Genomic DNA, 21,010 nt, shown 5'->3' with positions numbered 1-21,010 from the left:
AATTTATTAAATATATTTTAATTAATTTAAAAATGGTAAATATAATTTAATTATCCCAAAACACAAACCTACCCCTGAACCCTACAATACCCCTGTACCCCAAAACCCAAACCCTGCCCTAAAACCTAAAAAGACCCCAGTACCCCAAAACCCAAACCCTGCCCTAAAACCTAAAAACACCCCTGTACCCCAAAACCCAAACCCTGCCCTAAAACCTAAAAACACCCCTGTACCCCAAACCCAAACCCTGCCCTAAAACCTAAAAACACCCCTGTACCCCAAAACCCAAACCCTACCCTAAAACCTAAAAACACCCCTGTAGCCCAAAACCCAAACCCTGCCCTAAAACCTAAAAACACCCCTGTACCCCAAAACCCAAACCCTGCCCTAAAACCTAAAAACACCCCTGTACCCAAAAACCCAAACCCTGCCCTAAAACCTAAAAACACCCCTGTACCCCAAAACCCAAACCCTGCCCTAAAACCTAAAAACACCCCTGTACCCCAAAACCCAAACCCTACCCTAAAACCTAAAATCACCCCTGTACCCCAAAACCCAAACCCTACCCTAAAACCTAAAAACACCCCTGTACCCCAAAACCCAAACCCTGCCCTAAAACCTAAAAACACCCCTGTACCCCAAAACCCAAACCCCGCCCTAAAACCTAAAAACACCCCTGTACCCCAAAACCCAAACCATGCCCTAAAACCTAAAAACACCCCTGTACCCCAAAACACAAACCCTGCCCTAAAACATAAAAATACCCAAACACCCCAAAACATATACCTCAGTACCCCAAAACATATACTCCTATACTCATACTTATTTAAAAAATTACTTAAATTAATATATTTAATTTATAATATTTAAAAACATAAATAAGTATTTTTATTTATAATTAATAATAATTAAATCAATTATATAATATTAAATAAAATAAAAAAATTATATACTTACCAATACTTACGATGTAATGGTATGCGTTGTAATACCATCTGCTATGTAATGCCATGCGTTGTAATGGCATCCAATGTACTGGATCCTGCGTTGTAATAGCTGCGTTTTAACAGCATTACGACGTAAAACTTGCGTTGTAAGTGTTACATACCGCTGGAGACAGCATTGTGTAAGGCAGACCAGGTGCATTCTGGTACAGGGAGATCTCCTATCCCCTAGTCTAAACCCAGCCCAGGTCTATTAAGCTCAGCCCTGACTCATCCAGGAAAGTCAGAACACACCTCAAACTCCCCCCGCCCCCAGTGGCTGTGTAGTAAATGCCCATCCCCAGCCCTTGTCACTCCAAAGCCAGACAGTCAATTCACAAACCAGCAGAGACACACAGAATGGTTAAGCAAGAAAATACTCACTTTCTAAAAGTGACATTTTCAAACACACAATATACAAATCATCTTTACAAAAGATGCATTTTTATACTCTGAGCGCAGGCCTACTAAATTCAATTTTTCTCTTTTGTCCCAATGGGAACTTATACTTATAAGATATTATAAATAAACTCCGTATCTATCCTGTGGGACAGACAGCCTTTCAATACTGAAAAACTTAATACACTGTTTTTCACTATCAGGACATGTCACACACATTAGTATGTGCCCTGCCTCTCACATACACTACACCCTGCCCACAGGGGTACCTTGGGCTTACCTTAGGAGTGACTCCCATGTAATAAAAGGGAAGGTTTGGGCCTGGAAAGTAGGTGCACTTACCAGGGTGACTTGGCAGTAAAGACTGCTCGCAGACAATGCTATAGCAGGTCTGATCCCCCTTTTTAAGGTCTGCTTGTGTGGGTGACTCAATCAGTGCTGCAGACCCACTAGCAGTAATTGAGTTACAGCCCTGGGCACTCACAGTAAACTGTACTAGGGACGTAGTAGTAAGTCAAACAAGCCAATCATGGAAACACCAATCCATGTTCACAATTTATAGAGGGAGCACTTGTACTTTGGTGCTGATCAGCAATGGCAAAGTGCCCAAAGCATCTAGACCAGCAAAAACTAAATTCAGCACACAGCAAAAATACAGGAGCCAGAGGCAAAAAGACCATGCTAGGTCTAACACCTAGGGTAGGCCATAAACAGCCTAGGGGGCTAGGCACAGTTCATCTGAAAAAGTTGGACATGTACATAAAGAGCGATGAGATGACAGACATCAAGGAATTAGAGCATAACCCTAACATCGTAATAAAGGAAGCAGACAACAGAGGCAACATGGTACTATTGCACCCTGATGACTACATTGCTGAAGCTAACAGGCAACTGGGTGACAGAGTCTGCTACAAAAAACTAGAAACAAATCCAACTAAACAAATACTCTCATATCGGAAAACGAAACTCAAGAAGTGGTCCAGCAATAATCTCCTTACTTTGGAAGAACGCAATAACCTTTGCATAGAACACCCCACAATGGCAACACTATATCTTCTCCCCAAAATACACAAGAACAGGTCTCCTCCCAAGACCAATCATAGCAAGGATAAATTCAATTTGCTCCAGAATAGGGAAAATATAGATTATCAATTACAGCCTTTCATGAAATGTATCCCATCATACACACGAGATACCAAGGATGTTTTACTCAAATTGGACAGTATCCCATGGGAACATGACTGCATACTCACACCTATTGATGTTGTTAGATTATATGAGTCAATCCGACATGAAGATGGATTAGAAGCTGTATGAAAGTCATTGGCAACGAAACCGCCACATTTCTTTCAATCTAACCAAATGATACCAGAGATGCTGCTTTTTTAACTCACTAACAATGATTTTTCGTCTAATACAGAATACTATCTGCAAGTGCAGGGAAGTGCGATGGGGCAAAGTTTACTCCCCCATATGCTTGTATCCTCATGGGAGAAGTGGAGAAATACTGCCTATGGACCTAGACATTTTCAGAACATACCGCCCATATATATCGATGGCATCCTGTGCATATGGCAGGGTCCACAGGAAAGTCTCAAACTCTTCCTACAAAAAATCAATATGAACACAGACATTATCATATATGCAGAGGATAGTAAATTACACACAAAGACATTTCACAAGCCATCATCAGCAAACTCAATCCTAAAGGCAGACAGTTGCCACCCGTCCACAACAATAAAAAGCATTCCAAAAAGCGAGTATCAGAGAATGCACAGAAACTACAACAATTTCAAGATCTACGTAGAGAAGGACAGAACCCTTGCTAAGAGATTGGAACAACGGGGTTACCCCAGCACACAATTGGGAAAAACAGCTAATGCCTGTGAAAAGATATCATGCAACGATCTGTTACAGCCCAAAAACCAAGGCAACACAGCAAACAAAACGGATGTCACATAACGAATTAATTTGAGGCATTGTACAGTTGGCTATGTGATATGTACAGTGATTTATTACATGTATTTTGTGCATTTTGTATTATGTTTCTGAATATCCTTTGAATGTCTGTATTTGTCAATGACTGTGTCTTTTTTCTATGACATATGAAACAAACATTTGAAAAGACTGTTTATAAAGTATAATTGAATAAATCAAATAGTCGTCCAACCTAGCAATTTGTATACTAGGTGTGGTAATGTGTGGAATCAAACCTGTCTGGCCAGCGTTTTTGTTTAACACAATGGATTCGGTCACGTCCAATTGTACTTAAACGTTGGCAGTATATACCCACTCCATCAAACTACAATACTTTTTAAGGGTAACAGTTCATGTTTGGTGTCTTTAGAATTGCAATGAAAGATCCTCTTTCATGGTCAAATCAGATATTTCATTACAATTTTGAAAATGTTCCTCATGTGTGGAAAGTAAAAAAACTGAAAGAAACACAACCACCAAATGTTTTGGTTTTTGATTTTACATAGAGGTCCATGGTGGGTGCAGGCAAGGACCCAACCCCCTATTGTTGTTTTGCCTTTTAGAATGTTGGCCTTTTCCTGACTTAGCCATATAGTGTCTGCAGCCTGTCTCTGGGTCACATGGGTGTAGCTGCCAGTTGGTCTTTTGTGTCTTCCTCCTAGACAGCCACACACAATAGAGAGCTTAGGTGTGCCTGGATGGGCCATCACATCACTAGGCATAGCCCCACTTTCTCCTGAATAGGCAATGTCCTGCCTTCACACAAAAGATTGCAATCCCCCTGTAGTTATTCTGAAGCCATTTTAGTATATAATTCCTGTAATTCTAATGTTTCTTTCTTTTGATAATACAACCCAAAGTTCAGAACTTTCCCTCTAAAACAAGCTTTAAAAGTATCCCAAAGAACCGTGATGGAGTGCCTATTATTAAAAATCTTTAATCCATATCTGAATGTGATCTCTAAAAACACTATCAAGCAAAAGCTTCCTATCAAATGAGAACGTATTTGGGGTTCTAACTAAAAAAAGTAAGGGCATTTATGAGACTATTGGTGCGTGATCAGAGGGAACTCTGGGAAATATGTGCATCTGTGCACCAGTGAGTAAAGCGGAAGATATATAAAAGTAATCAAGACGTACTATCTTCTGGTGGGGATGTAAAACCAGCCGTGGGCCCTCAGGGAGAATCCCAAGCATCCACTATCCCATTATCCCTTAATAGATAGTACAGTGACTTAAACACCCTGCGTTTCATCCCAACATACCCTTGTACACCAACCTGCAATTCTTTATTAATCAAACTTATATTAAAATCCCCACATAATACCAGAGGAGTCGGCCAGAGTGCAAGTTCTAAATTCAATTGTTCCAAACCTATAGCTTCATCTGGGTTGGAGCCATAGACAGTACATCATCTAATTTTGCACTCCCTAAGCTGCATTCTACAATTGCCCAAAGTCCCAATTTATCCACTAACATTCGACCTGAAGTCCGGATAGCTGGTTTAGCAAGTCTCGCGACCCCCCTCGTCATTGAGGCTTGCTGTGAAGCTGCCAAAAGCACGAACCCCAAATCTAACAATATTTTACGTTTCCCCCAAGGTATATGTGTTTCTTGAAAACATATTAAATCAGGCTGAATCGCACGGAGTTCAGCAGCAACTCTTTGTCTCTTTTATAGTTGCTAAGACGACATACATTTAAAGAGCAGATTCTAATTCCCATTCTAGCCATTAAAGAAGAAAAATGGATTACTTTTCCAATGTTATCCCAACTAACCCCCTGATACTTTCCACCCAGTACCCCTACCTACCGAAAAACCCACGCAACCCATCCAACCCCCCAACAACACTTACTCCCCCCTTCAACAAGGCTTTAGGACCCACGGTCCTTGTGATGACAAGCTCCCGTTCACCCGGTGCTCACGCCCGCAAACACCCTCCAAACCCATGTGGTAAAGAATAAAAACCCTTAATAAAACCATGATCTCAGTTGCATACAATGCATCTACACCAAAAATTCCAAATGGGATGGAAAAAACTGCGAAACAGCGAGACTTAGAGAAAGGGATAGTCCATTTCCAGTCAATGAAAAAAATAGGTTGCATTATCCCAACCCAAAGATGCTCAACAGATAACACCAGGAGAGAAACCCCCCTAGAGCAAAGTTACTGATTACAGAGAATTTAAGAACTCTTTAGCGGATACCTCTGTATTAAAGAATCGAGTATGATCCTTATAAATAACTTTAAGCTTTTCTGGATTTAACAAGAATACTTGCGCCCCTTTAGACTGAAATAACGGAACAAGCTGTCGTAGCTGTCAGCGATTCTCGACAGTAAGATGGCAAAAGTCAGGCCTCTCAAAAAACTCAAAATCTTTCCCTGCGCTCTTTTTATCTGGGCGAGCCAACTGATAAATATCTTCTCTGGCCCAAAAGCTATTGAGAGAGATCAGAAATGCTCTAGGGCTATCAGATTTTTGACCAGCTGTGGGATGAAGAACAAACGCGAAATTATTTGCTCTTTCTATTTCTCTATTCCAGTCTCACTTAGTTAGCTCAGGGAATGCATCTTTAAACAAGTCAACAATAAACGTGCAAGGGTCTTATCCTTCCCGGCCGTCTGGAATCTGTAAGACTCTGAGATTTTTCCTGCGGGAGCGATTCTCTAAATCGGACAGTTTCCACTGTGTCCTCTTTCATAGATCGCAGAGATTCAGTCAGTGCCTTCTGTGCAACAAGTTCATCTTCAAGACTTGAGATACGAGTCTCCACTTTGTTAAATCTTAATGTAAGGTCAGAAGAGGTTTTAGCTATACGTCGTACCTAGTTTAGTAGCTTCCGATATAAATTCTGAACTCTCTGAATTTCTATTCGAGATTCCTCTCTATGAGACATTATAGATTGATAAATTAAGGCTAACATTTCTTCAGGAGGATTAGTTGAATTTTCTTTCTGTGATCCATCGCAATAATCCTTCTCAACTCCCATATTGCCAGTTTTATTGTCTATCTTTTTGTAAACTGTTCGAGGACTACCTTCCAAAAACTCACCCGTATCTTCTAAATAGGCACTGCTATGGTCGCTACCAGCACCGTCAGCTTGAGCCTTAAATAGGGCCTTTAAGTCCTCATAGGATTAAGTTGACTGATCAAACAAAGAAAAGGAGAAATCTCTGATTCTATCTCCTTCGATTGAGGTTTAAAGCTTTTGTCTGCTTTTGCCCCTGGATCAGATCACCCTGCGATATTAACTGTTGTTAATCCTGCGATAGAACTTGAGTCCGGGCTAATAGGGGCGACAGTGGAATTCCGCAAGATGAAAGCAGAAATACAGCTTGTAGTATCCGGCATAGCCTGCTTATCTTGTACACCCCTCATATTGAGAATGCCCTCATTAGTTTGAGCAGTTAAAGAGAAGGAAAGGGAACCATCATTCATATCCCTCATGGCATAAACATCCATGTCTTTGTCAATCCCATATTAGAACAACAGGCATTATATACTAAATTAAAAATGGCGAAAGAAAAACTTGCTCAAGGGATTTCGCTTCACGATGATATTGCTGATCTACAAACTGATGCGGCTAGATGTCGGGCTACTATTAATGTTTTATGGAATAAGGAAAGTGCTCGGAAATATTTAATTTATAAAAAGGAATGTCATGAGTATGGTGAGGTGGTAGGTCGATGCTTAGCTTTAAGTTACCCTCGAAGGAGGCCTCCCATAGAATTGCTAGTCTTAAAAATGCTCTAGGAATAACGGTTCATGATCCCCAAGAGAGTCTTACAACATTTCATAATATGTATACAGATTTATATACGGAGCAGAAGCTGCGGGATTCAATGAGCAATTTGTGGATTCAAAATGATTTGGAGCAGGTAGATAATGAGGAGGTAGAGATACTGAACAGCACTATCACAATGGTGGAGTTAGAGATGACTATTAATAATATGGTGACTGATAAGGCTGGGGGGGGGGCAGATAAGCTTCCTAGTGAGGTTTAAAGGGCCTTTTTTGAGGATATTAAAACTGATATGTTGACAACCTTTCGTGCAGCACAAACTTGGCAAGTACCACTGTCCTGGGATGAAGCCAGTATTGTGGTATTTAGGAAGAAGAAAAAAACGCCAGAGCTCCCGGGTTCTTACCAACCGATTTTACTTGTCAACTGTGACAGGAACATTTATGCTAAAATTCTGGCAAATCGGTGGCAAAGGTAATTTCCCCACTAGTTTAGTTTCAGCAATATGGTTTTATTCCTGGTTGAGGGACAGTATCCCATATTAACAAAGTAGAGACTTTATTTGTTATTGCCCAAGTGGAATGCATGGATCTAGGGCTGATATTGCTTGACACGGAATAAGTGTTTGATCGCGTTGCTTGGGACTTATTGTGTGGTATTTTGTATTGGATGGGGTTTGGACAGGGGTTTATTCAAGCTATACAAGTATTATATTGATCGTCTGCGGCTAGGATATGCTCTATGGGGCTGGTATTGGATCCTATAAAAATATCTAGATGAGCACGACAGGGGTGTCCCTGCTCGCCCCTGTTGTTTTCCCTATACATCAACCCCTTTGTAAATATGTTGGGAAAAAGTATCTTGGTAAAACCTTTTACTGTTCAGGGTATTCATTATTCCGTTTTTGCTTTTGCGGATGATATAGCCATCATCACATCAGATCTGCTCACGGCTAGACCAGAGGTGGAGAGTTTGACACAAGAATTTGGTGATATATCTGGCACAAAGCTGAATATAACGAAAACACAAATTCTGTGTACAAATAACAGCGTGCCTAATAATTTTATTGTGGAATGGGAAGCTACATATTTAGGGATCAAAATCCGGGCTTCTGCGAAAGATTTGGTGAAGGATAACTGGGGGGGCTATATAGGGAAGTGTTAAATAATCTGTAGAAAGAAGGGAGCGTCTTCACCTTTCATTGGTGGGTAGAGTCAACATCCTGAAAATTAACAGACTCCCTATGGTTCTATACTTGTTTAGATCAGTTCCCCTAGAAGTGTCGCACGCCCAACTGCAACATCTACGGGCACTTTGTGCTAAATTTCTGTGGGCTCTGGGAAAATCAAGACCTGCCTCACGATTTATGACTCTTTCAAGAGAGAGGGGTGGTTGGTCGGTCCCCGATTTTACATTTTAATATTATGCCTGTTTTTTAGCTAATAAGCGGATAATATTGACGGGAGAAGAGGTCAGCAATTTAGCAGAAGCTCCATCAATTTATCATATGGTATTAGGAGAAGAGGTTAGGAATTGTCTGTTTAAAAACCTAGACGGTAGCTACTACAAAATAACACATTTCAAAGTCTTAGTAGCTGTTTTTAAGGCATGGAAAACTATTCAGAAATATTTTTGCCTGGAGGGGTTAACTTTTTATACACCTACTAATGCCTCAGGGATACTCCCAGTGATTTTTCGGGACCACATGGCAATAAGCTGGAGAAATAAGGGCAAGGAGGGTTGTATCCTTTCTTCTTGAACTTTGCAACAAAATATATTCTACCAAAGACTCAGTTTTAAAAAAAACTTCAGATTCTGGATTTTCTGGGTAAACAGAATATCGTGTCAACTCATTCTGACTCATCGAGGCCATCAAGCATCAGGAGAAGATAGGGGTTCTATAAAGCATCCTTTTAACTTCTAGGACAGATGATCTGGTGCAGCATAATTCTAAATGAGCCAAAGCTTTGGTAGAAAAGACAGTCTCCCTGGAGAAAGCTATTGTAATAAAGTTTTTTATCTGTTAATCTTAAGGCTCAATATTATAAAGCTATGTTTAATCTTTATCTTTCTCCACCAAAAATGTTGAATTGGAGGGGTACGGGTGATGGCAAATGCTTTTGCTATGTTTAAGCATAGCTATTTAGTTTTTATGACCATGACTGTATCACAGCTTTGTGTAGCCTCCTTGTGGTTGCAGCCTGAAGCACCAGCTTTTGAAATGTGGCGAGCACAGATTTATAGTATATTTATTTTAGAGTTTAGTTTGTATTCAGCTAAAGAGTCTAGGAAACGGAAAATGGGTATTTATGTTTGGGGGGCATTTTTTGACCATTTGAATATGTGAATGTGATTTCTGTAAGATAATTGTATTTAGGTCTTTTTGTATTCTTTTTGATGTCTTGTATATTGTGAAGACTTGTTTTCCATGAAATATTGTGGATAAAACAAAAAAAGTTATTCTGAAGCCAGAGCAGAGGAGTCAGGAAACCTGTGCTCTTCAAAGGGAAAGCTCTGGAAGCTTCTCCCAGGTATAAATATTGGACTACAGACACCAACTCTTCAGTGGAATTGTGGATCTGCGGACTAGAAAGGCCAAGGGGAAAAAGGATTTCTGTGTTGCTGAAAGTATTGAAACTCTTCTGGGCTGAAGCTGTGAAAGACTGCTGCCTTGCTATGTTGATTTGCTGCCTGCTGCCCTTTTGCCTGAGTGAGAAGGACTGGACCTGCAACTGCTGAACCCAGGTCCCCAGAGTGACTCCAAGTGCTGGATGGCTGATCTCCTGACTAGAGCTTCAGACACAGAAGGAACATTGAACCTTGAACCCAGCACAAGGACAGTACCATCTGTGATTCCTACCCAAGTGGTGTCACCCCAGTTCTGGACCAGTGGAAGTAGCATATAGGCTTCAAACGACTAATATGATGGAGATCGAATACGGCATACTAGGTTAGCTATTGATTCGACGGATAGTTACATTAATCTTGCGAGATCATAGATACCATTGCATGTGTATGGATCTGGGTCTTTCTCACATAATATATTTATTTATTAATACTAAAAGAAAGAATCGATTTTCTTTTTTCTTTTTAAAATGCTTTCAAAAATTCAGAAGTGGTTCCCTTTAAGAACGAACGTTAACGTATTACGTCAAACTGAAAGGTGATTTCACTGGTTTGCATATAAAGGTGGGCCTTTACAGGTGATATTATTCCTAACAGCCGTGGGACTCTAACAGCCATCTTTTGCAGTGCCCGGGCATTCATAGAAGCAGCACTCGGCCTCCTCCACCGGTAAGGACATCTTCGTTCTCTGGGCTAACCTTTTGGAGTTTGTTCAGAGTTTCCGTATTGTTTTAGTTAACGAGGCGACCTCTATTTCTGAATAGCACGTATTTTGTTTTTATATCCAGATCTTACTCGCAACAGGTGATATTATTCTTAAACGGCTGCGGGACGCCAGCAAACATCTTTTGCAGCGCCCGGGCATTCATAGAAGCAGCACGCCGTTTTATCCATTGGTAAGGATATCTTTGCTCTCTGAGCTAACCTTCCTGGTTTTTTCAGAGCCTTCGCATTTGTCTAGTTAACGAGACGGTCTCTGTTTCTGAATAGCACGCATTCTGTTTTTTATATCTAGATCCCTGTCGTATGAATTGAAGTTTTATGAAGGGACACAGTAACTACTGATCATGACGTTGTAGTTTCACTGTAAGCAGCCTGTGATAATTTTAACGGTAAGCATGGCTCGATGACCCTCGCTAAACTTTTGAACTTTGAGAGCTATCTTTGACACACTAAGCGTCCTTTCTTTTGACATTGCGAATCGTGTCCTTTCACTCAGGAATCGATCGAGTGGAATTGTAATATGAAACTAACAATCAAGTGAAGCGATCATTTGAAATATATACCAGATATCGATACCCGTTTATATGAACAACTAGACTTCTTAGCGCCGAACAATTTGGGTTGCTATTTTTGGTCACAACTACCTCTTTCACTCGTAAGTTTTTACGTACTAATTTACACGATAAGTACCGATTTATAAACACCATGTGTATTAATAGAAGTATACTCGTTAGCTTTGTAGCTGATATCTTGCCTCTCCTCTCCCCTACTATATGATCATATGAATGACCTAAATTGATGGACAGAGAAGGATAAAGAAGGCTTGGTCTTTGTCTGAACCACATAACATATCGATCTTCTTAAAATCCGGTACTGGGTAAGTGGCCTTGTGTTAAGAGACCTTGGCTAGAAACAGGACAGGTCTTTAACTATTAGATAGTCTTACATCCCCTTAGTGTGAGGTTTAAATAGTGTATATTTAGGATGCTACTACATGTCTTGAATTGAACGCTGATACTAGCTATGCACCCTTAAATACCTAACCCTTAAAGGCTTTATTCGAACTTTGAACTGTATAATCAAGATACTAATCGGGTATTGACCACCAAGTTCGCCAAATAAGTTCTCCTCATACAAGAAGAAAGGGTCTTTCTAGGAGATTCTCTTCATCCAAGAGATAGTCTTTTTTAGTGTTAACAGAAACATATCTTTATACCCAAAAGTAAATGTGTCTATTGGGGACATTAAGCAAAGACAGTTATAGTAGGTTTACCACTTCCATAATATATGACTGTAGTTAATTGTACTTTAAACGCATATCTAATCATCCAAAGTAGATTGTTCTGATTTCAGACATTGGGTAGAGACCGCTAGAATAGGTACACCTCTTTTTGCTATTAATGACTACACTGAATCATAATCAGCATTCTCTCATCTATCCTCCATCATTGGGAAAGTAAGTCATCTGATAGTTTATGTTGTCTTCTTGTTTTCTAGGTACCATCTTTATTTAATTACAACTGCTCAAATATATAAATATCAGTTCTGTACCTTGTTTAGCATTATCTATACTGCTATAACAAGTAGGGAGGGAGTGCCATTAAGTGACCTGTTTTGGATTGGTTGTGTAAATTGTTCACTGAATTGTCATAATTAATATGTGGTTGAAAATATATATATTTCTAATACCTATGTCACTGATTTGTTTTCATTATTATTTTTAAACTATGTTTTTCAGACAGAATTTGTGGCTCCTGAAGAAGGCGTCTCTTGCAACGCCGAAAAGCGCGTCGGAAAATATTGATTGCCACTGTTTTATATTTTTTATTAATTGACTGTATTGCATGGAAATTTAATAATTTGTCTTTTTTGTAATTTTTGTTTTAATTTATGTGGAATTAGTGGTTGGTTTTAACATGAATATTTGTATACCTATTAAATGAAACAAAGGTTTTTTTTATAATTGCTTGGTATTGTGGTTCCTTTATGCACCTACCTCCCCCATGTTTTGTTAATATTATGCCATGATGTTCACACCTTATAAGAAGGCTAAACATGACAATCAGGGATTAGTCAATTTTTACGTTTTAAGAGGCCAGAGCACTTAGACTGGGCATTGGACAGCAGTACCTCAATGTGTAGAATCAAAAAGCCAACAATTAAATTTGGCAAATAAATGGAGTTGACCACATAAAAAGGAGCGCTTACTCACAGTGACTGAATCTGGTGTGTTCCTACTGGTGGGGTTATCCCATGTTTCTGTAATGCCGCCTGCATTCAATCATTTGCCTGTATATGAGGTTTAACTGCCTCAGAGCAGCTGCTGGCTCACTGTTTTTGGATAAATTAGGATGCTAGTAGCTTTTGATTCCATTACTGTTCCTGCTGAAAGTACATGTTTTTTTCATCCTATATCCAGTGAACTACTGAGACTTCTATGTTTTATGGATCATGATGAGCAGGTTATATGTTACTTTGATGACAGTGGTATACATAGTGCTGCAACACTGTAGCTGCACCTTTAATTACTCAACTCTGCTTGTCCTTTATTGGACATATTTATTCATTATCTTCCATGGCTCAAGTTTTCAAATTGCATCTTTTTCTTACATGCTTTGTTTAGGGGGTTTCAATCCCCTTACAAGGCGTGCATTCATTGAGACAAATGGGCCCATCATGGTGATTTACTTCTCCAAGAAATACTTAAGTCTGCGTTATTTTGCATCAATTTTTGGGTCAAGTTTATATATTATCAGAGCAGTTTACTGATTGTTGATGAGTATTGCATTGGAACAGCCTTCTCTATCCTTTACTTTGTTGATGCACTTGGTGGTCATAAGCAGTTGTTGCTTGGTGTGAGTGATTTTGAATCCTGCACATGCTCCAGAGAATGAAAAAACTGCTCATTGCAGAAACAGGAGTGCTGCAGTTTTTCAAAGTCTGCTACACATGGGGCTCCTGCAACAGGCTCTTCTCCTAAAGACATTGCTTCATCATCAACAGACACCTGTTCTACTGGTATTTCACTTGATGGCACCAAATATTCTATATTTCAGTGTGACAAATCCTTTAATATTAAGTTGGGCATCCTCAGCAAAAATCTTAAAAATGCCCATAGAGAACTGTTTTAGATGTGAAAAAGGGTCTCAGTGTGAAAGTGATGCTTATCTTAGTCGGGAAATGATGCCACCAAGAGAAGTGTCCTAATCAAAACAGTTACCATAGTTGATTTCCATCAGAAAACAGAGCACAATAAGACCAATAAAGAAGGTATACGTAAGCATGAGCGAATTTTGCGGATCTCGCGTTCGCGAATTTTGCGGATTTGCGGATTCGCAATCCGCAAAATCCGCGAATTCCCGCGAATTTGCGGATTTTTTTTTTTGTGTTCGCCCGTGTTTCTGCCAGTTCGCGATGGTTTTGTACACTTTCGCAAATTGCGAACTTACCTGTCGGGTCGCAAGTTTCGCGAACTTGTTGTTTCTACGTGTCCAGCCTGTTTGGGACACTCTTCTTCATCACTGCCACTCTCTGTCACCACTGCCACTCTCTGACTACTCATGCCACCCTCTGGCCCACCCATGCCACCCTCTGTTTCATCACCACACCCTCTGGTTGTCCAGTGTACATTATTTTCGGCAAAGCAAAGCACACCTTCCCTGCCTCAAGTGACCTGAATTAATTTGGGGCTGATTAATGTGTCACAGAATATTTTTTTAGCTGGCACCTGCTTCCTTAGTGCGCCCTGATTAGTGATCTTTTGCACTTGCTAAGTGCTTTCATTGTTGCAAAATTAGTTACAACACCTGCCCTGCCCCAACTGACAATAATGAATTAGGGGCTGATTAATGGATTTTAACTTCCAGCCTGGCTCCTGCTTGTCTCCCTTAGCTGTAATTCAGGACCTTTTTGGCATATGTGTAACTATTCTGAGGTTCAGAGCAGGGTCACATAATAGTTTCAACTGGCAACTGAACTCTGGAGGGGCCCCTCAGGAAGCACTACAGGAAATGGCTACAAATGATGAGCCTGAACTTTTGAACCTGGTAAGTAGTTACTTTCAGTTTTGCTAAGATCGTATTTCTGCAATTTTGCACTTATTCGCGGGGCGCGAACTCACGCGAACAGTGCGAGCAGTGCGAGCAAAATCCGCTGCTCGCGGATTTGCGGATTTTGCGGGAGATTCGCAAATCTCGCGGATTGCGGATTTCCCGAAAATCCGCAAAATCCGCGAGCGGAACGGATTTTCCGCCCATGCCTAGGTATACGTTCTGGTAGCTGGAACAGTTGATGCAGATATTGACTACTGCTCCTTCTCTCACCACCTCTACCAGGGTCCAGCCCTAGACTGAGCATAAGTATGATGATGTGCTCTGTGACAAGAATAATCAACTCTTTACAGTGACAGAAGCTGGTGACTGACGTGCGTCAAGGAGACAATCAATACAACATCTAATAAGGCTTTATCAATCATTTATCAACCATGCAATAATATTATAAACGCAGCACCTAAATCTGTTTATTTACGCAAGGCCTTAAGGCGCAACTCAATCTTAGAAAGAAATTCAATTAGCCACCCACTAACACAAAATTGTGTGGCATCCTTATACCCGGTTGAAGATATAGTGTCAGAAATGTTCTCCTCAAGTCCAATAATGAAGGGCATAGGCGCCGGATATGTTCAACTGTTGCTGGAAATAAATTAACAGTATTAGCTAATATTATTCCTATATTTGTTCTAGGATCCCTCAATCTGTAAAAGTGGAATATGTAAGAGTCTATCGCATTCAAAGTAGATTCTAAATACAATTACCTCTTGTTAACGAGTATTTCAAATGTAGACCAAAAATGCTTCAACTTTGTTACGGTGAAAAATTCACTTTTATATGGAATTGCCTTCATCTTCTTTTTTAATTAATAGTTTCCGAGTCATCTTTCGAATTTCTACTAAGAGGTTTGTTGTAGGAAGCTGGTAAATCCCTGGTAGAAGTTTTAACTCCACACCCATTGCCAGCAGTTGGTCTCCTGGATGTAATTCTAAATCTTCTCCAAATAGTCCCTTTCAAAGGCTAAGTGATGCATTTTGACAGTCATATACATCATTAACTATATTTATGTAATTTAAGATAGTTAGTGGAGTAAGGCCAAACTCTAGTCTGATCATTGCATGGAGTGGTCGAAAAGGCCATATAAATGGCCAAAATGTGGGACAGCTGTGGCAGTTGATTTAAGTCTGTTCTGATCCGTTCTAAATGTAACGCCCATGAATGTTTAAGACCAGAGGTCACACTTAAATATGTATATTCCGTGACTTCTTCAATTGCTTTCTCTAATTGCCAAATAATTTCCAAATTACATATGGTTGGACTTGGTATAATTTAGATTTGGTATAATTATTTAGCAGTCCATTCTCAGCATTATACTCTCACAAGCGCTTTAGCTGTTTTTGGTGGCAGAGATTTATACGAATTCATCAGCCACCAAATTCAGAAGGTTCCCCGCCTTCATGGCTTTGGTATTAAATCAGCAATATAAGGTGCAAATAGTAAAGGTGGCAGTATATAACCCTGTTTGGGTACTAATATAAGTTTTATACTTGGTTAGCTTCACCTAGATCAGTATGGAGATTTAGAAATACTTGTAAGAGTTGTAAGAGAGCACTTTTATTTCCCTGTTGAGACAATTGTTGCCATAGTCTATTCCTTAAAACCTTGTCAAAAGCAGTAGAGAAGTCAACGAAACAGACCAATAGATTAGTTATTTTGAATGTTAATATACAATGGATAATAGTAGTTAAAACACATATATTGGCCATAGTGGAACATTAATGTCTAAAGCCTCTTGGATTGATCAGGAGTTGACTACCTTCCTAAGTCTAAGTACGTAAAAAGGAGTGGAGATGTTCGGAAAACAGCTGGCCATCAGCGTCCAGCAAAGCAACAACTAGGCTCAGATCTTGGACATTTTTAATATATGGGCTGTATACACGAAACTTTCCAGAACCCTGAAACTTAACCTTTTTTTTCGTTTTCGATGGTTTGATTTAATAGCAATGCTAAGACATGCCTTCACCTTTTTGCATGTTATTTAATTATATTTATTGGTATATTATTCGGGCCAGCAGCCCAAGAGTCTTGGCTGTTTCTTATAAGTAGATCAACATCCTTCACAGAAAGAGTAAAAAGCTCAAAGTCCTTGTCTTCAGATGAGATCCATGATCTTTCAGAAATGCTGCCAATAAAAATACCGTTTTACAATAGTACTGTGTATGACAAATGGAACTTTTTATCTATACCACAATCATTAGACATTCAGTTGATTTCAAGGACATTAATACAGACAGAAGGTGGATTTAGATGGATTGAAACATTAATCAGATACCTATGACTTGTTTGTATGTATGTATAGGGCAAATCAGTCAGAAATATAATTTTGCCTTAAAGCTGACAATCAAACTGTGTATCTCTTTCTGGATGGGAATTTAAGATTTGCAAATGTTCCTTATAAAATGTAAAAAGCCTTTTAAAAGGATAATTTATTTCTCAGAAGGCCTCAGTTAATACATAAAGGATGTTCCATCAATGACAAATGAGAATTCATTGTATTATCTGGTTCATTAACAACAAACACTTTTTATTTTTATTTTAAGGAATACAACCTCATTTACAAAAGCATTTAAAGTAGAAACAGCTTGGATTTGAATATCAGACCATGAACTGGCAGTACCTGATATAGATTTTGTTTACTTCCCAGAAGGTATTGCGAATGTTGGAGATTCAATTATTTAGTTTGAAAGAGGATTGTTTATCTCAATATTTCAAACTGTTTTCCAGGTTTTTTTTCTGGTAAATATTGCTAAAAATGCATATTTCAAAATATGTGTTATGTTTAAAACAGCACATATGGTAGCATAATTCACTTTTTGCTAATGTGACGATGTTGCTTGTTAAACTGTCTGAGATATGTGTGATGATATCAGGAAGATAAGCACATATATCAGACTACAAGGTATAAAGCATTATTGGAAGAAAGATTTTTTGCCAATATTTAATTTAGTAAGGTTACAACAGAAAAATTATGTTCATATTCTTCTTAGATGACTTGAAGATATTATGGAGAACATTAAAGATTATAAATTACATGCAATCTATGTAAAGGTGAAAAAGGAATGTACACTCATAGGTTACTATATTAAGCTGGAACAAGGTCACCAAACACAAGCTCCCACCACCGACATCCCTGAATCCAACATCTCAGCATGCAACCTCCACCGCTGGATCTCCGATTGTGCCATCACACTGGCACCCTCAAGAAACCCTTAGAAAAGCAGTTTTTCTTGAAAGCCAGCTGGTTCTCCTCTGCCCTGCAAGAGTCCAGTCACACCTGCAGAAAGCTTGAGAAAATATGCAGGAGCAGCAAAATCTTGGAAAACCACGCAGCCTTCAAATCCACCATTGCCACACATGACTGCCTCATCAGAACAACAAGGAAGGCAGTCATTGAGGAATGCATCATTGTTAGTGCATACAACAGCAGATAACTCTTCACTGTGGTCAAATAAATTGGCAAACCAACAACAGACATCCACATCCCAAGACCTCTAGTACAAACATGCCACCTTCTTCCACTTCAAGATCAAGGTGATATACCAGAGCTTGAAAACACAAGCCCCCCCTTACCTGCAACCACCCCACCCAATGGCTCTAGCCCCGAGCAGACCTTGGCCAACTGGACTACGCTCACCGCTGACGACACCTCCAGGATCACGAAGAGCATCCACTCCAGAGCCCCCTCGGATCCCTGGCCTCACCACATTTTCAACAGAGCTGGCACCTCCATTGCACCCAAACTTTGCTGCACCATCAACTGCTTTATCATATCCATGACACCCCTGGAACACTTGTAGCACGCATAGATCAACCCACTGCTGAAGAAACTGTCTGCCGACCCAACATAACTCAAGAAATACAGACCCATTTCCCTGCTCCCCTTCCTAGTCAAAGTGATCGGAAAACTCATCAACGGCCAACTTTCCAAGTTGATAGAAATGCAGCCCTCATCCTCCTGGAACTGTATATCACCACACCCTCTGTGCAAGACTCCATGATGCGGACATCCATGAAAAAGCCCTAGAATGGATCTGCTCCTTCTTCATCTGCTGAACACTGAGGGTCAGACTTCCATCGTACAACTCAGATCCCACAGAAATCCTCCTTGAGCCCCACCCTCCTCAACATCTTCATGGCCTGCTTGCAGCCATCGTCAGAAGCCTCTACATCATTTTCTATGCCGACGATACCCAGCTGATTCTCTCCCTCACAGACAAACCCACAGCCACCAAGAGCAACTTCCATGACGGGATGAAGGCAGTTGCCATCTGGATGAAGGACAGCTGCCTCATGCGTAACTCAGATAAGACAAAATTCCTCCTCCTGGGCTCCTTCCCTCCTCCTGGGCTCCTTTCCTCCACCTGGGATGACACTTGGTGGCCCGCAGTGCTCGGAATAACTCCACATTCACAGACCACGCACAACACCTCTTAATCATCCTTGACTCCTTACTCTGAATGAACTACCAAATCAACACTGTTGCGTCCTCTTTCTTCCACATGCTTCACCTCTTTCATAAGTTCTTCAAATGGATCCCCACTGAGTCCAGGAAAATGGTCACCCATGCACTTACCAGCATCAGACTCAACTATAACAATGCACTCTATGCCGCCAACATCCAGAAACTCCAAAAAATGCAGACTGTCCAGAACGCTTCTGCCATACTCATCTTGAACATTCCATGTCACAACCACATCACCAGCCACCTGAGAGACCTCCACTGGCCACCTGTCGACAAGAGAATCACCTTCAAGTTCCAAAGATACTTGGTCCAAGGAACTCAAAGCCCCAAGGCCACATGAAGGAAAGTGAGGAATCTCAGAGTGATGATTGACTCAAACCTTTAAATGATCTCTTGTGTCACCGAGATCTCAAGAAACATCTTCAGAAGCCATGGAGATCTCAAGAAACACCTTCTAACAATGTAAATTCCTAGGTGAATCCTCACCTACCTTGGCTCTCATCAGAAACTATAAGCCATTGTCAAATATATTTTTATATCAACTATGCTTTCATTCTGTAGCTTGGTGTCCCTCTGATTCTTAATAAGGAAACTGCAATATATTCAGAACAGTGCTTTAAGACTATTATTTCACCTGCATCCGGGGGAGCCCATTAGCAGCCAATGGCTATCCACTGCTGGACAATATATGGTCAAGGGATTCTGCATCATTTGCAGAGCAGCCGAAAGAAAAGACCCTCTGTGCCCACTGCTGAAGCTGAAGAGATATTGCCAAAACAAGGTTCTCCATTTGAGATCAGCTACAAAGATTGTAATATGACCCTACAAAAACAAGGTTAGTTGTGGATCACCCTTCTCAGTCCAGGCAAATGTACTCTAGAACTTGCTGCCATCCAGAAAAAACAATATATGCAAACACGCCTGAGATTCAGGAAGCAATTACAACTTAGCTATTGCCAAGATAACCTTACCTTCCGCTTGAATAATGGAAAACAAACCTAATGCACTCCCAGGTTCCACGGTCACAATAGCGGAATACTCCTACCGAGAAGACTGAAAAAGTACTTTTGACCTTTATGTAAAAGTTAAATATGCTGCAGAATTCACAAGGCTATCTAGAACACAAATAGCAAATATTCTTTCACAAATAAATCAGCCATAGCAATCCCAACCAATAGTCAATCTGTAAGAATTATTATCCATCTTCAAATGATTTGAATAAATCAATTCAAACCAAACCTCACTCTGTTAGACATGCTGCTTATATCAATTGAGTGTATTATGAGTCTACTCTAACTTATGCACTCAGGGCTAGATGGGCAGCCTCTTGTTAACAAAGAGATGGACTATACACATGCGGAGAACTGGAGGAATCTTACATAGTGCACTTACACAGATCTATTTCCAGTCATTTTTTATACTCATCAGAAAAAGGATGAATAAAACACAAGCTACTCAGGTACAACTTTGACCTACGCCACTCAGCTTGATCTAATCTCCCCCTATTACTGGCAACATTTATCACATCACAATGCATAGCACCCCAGGGCAAGATATGAACACTTCTTTGGTCACTCATGCAGTACACCAAAATGCTTCAGATATAACCTCACTTTCTTTGAAAATACCCCTAAAACCGCAAAGTCCTGTATGGCATTGCTATGACCAGGAAGGTGCTTTATTTGGTTTATTTATTTAAAGAGTTTTATTTAGTGCAGACTTGGACCTATTAGGGTATCGGAGTGATTTACAATTGTTTGGCAAAAAGAAAATAAGACAACCAAGCAACACAAATACTGTCAATTCCTGTTGCGAATGAGTTAAACACCCAGACATTGAACGGCGAGCGTGAGCTCATGTTGGTACATGTTGTGCCAATTACATTCCATAGGCTGGGAGTTCTAGTGTAGATTTTTGATCATAATAAATGGTTTGACTTCTTTTTTAAATTTGGTGATCAATGGATTCAGTCTGATATCAGGCAAAAGGG

This window comes from Lissotriton vulgaris, chromosome 6, assembly GCF_964263255.1.
Source record: "Lissotriton vulgaris chromosome 6, aLisVul1.2, whole genome shotgun sequence".
Classification (NCBI taxonomy): Eukaryota; Metazoa; Chordata; class Amphibia; order Caudata; family Salamandridae; genus Lissotriton; species Lissotriton vulgaris.
The sequence above is the reverse complement of the archived record's forward strand: the minus strand, read 5'-3'. Positions refer to the sequence as shown.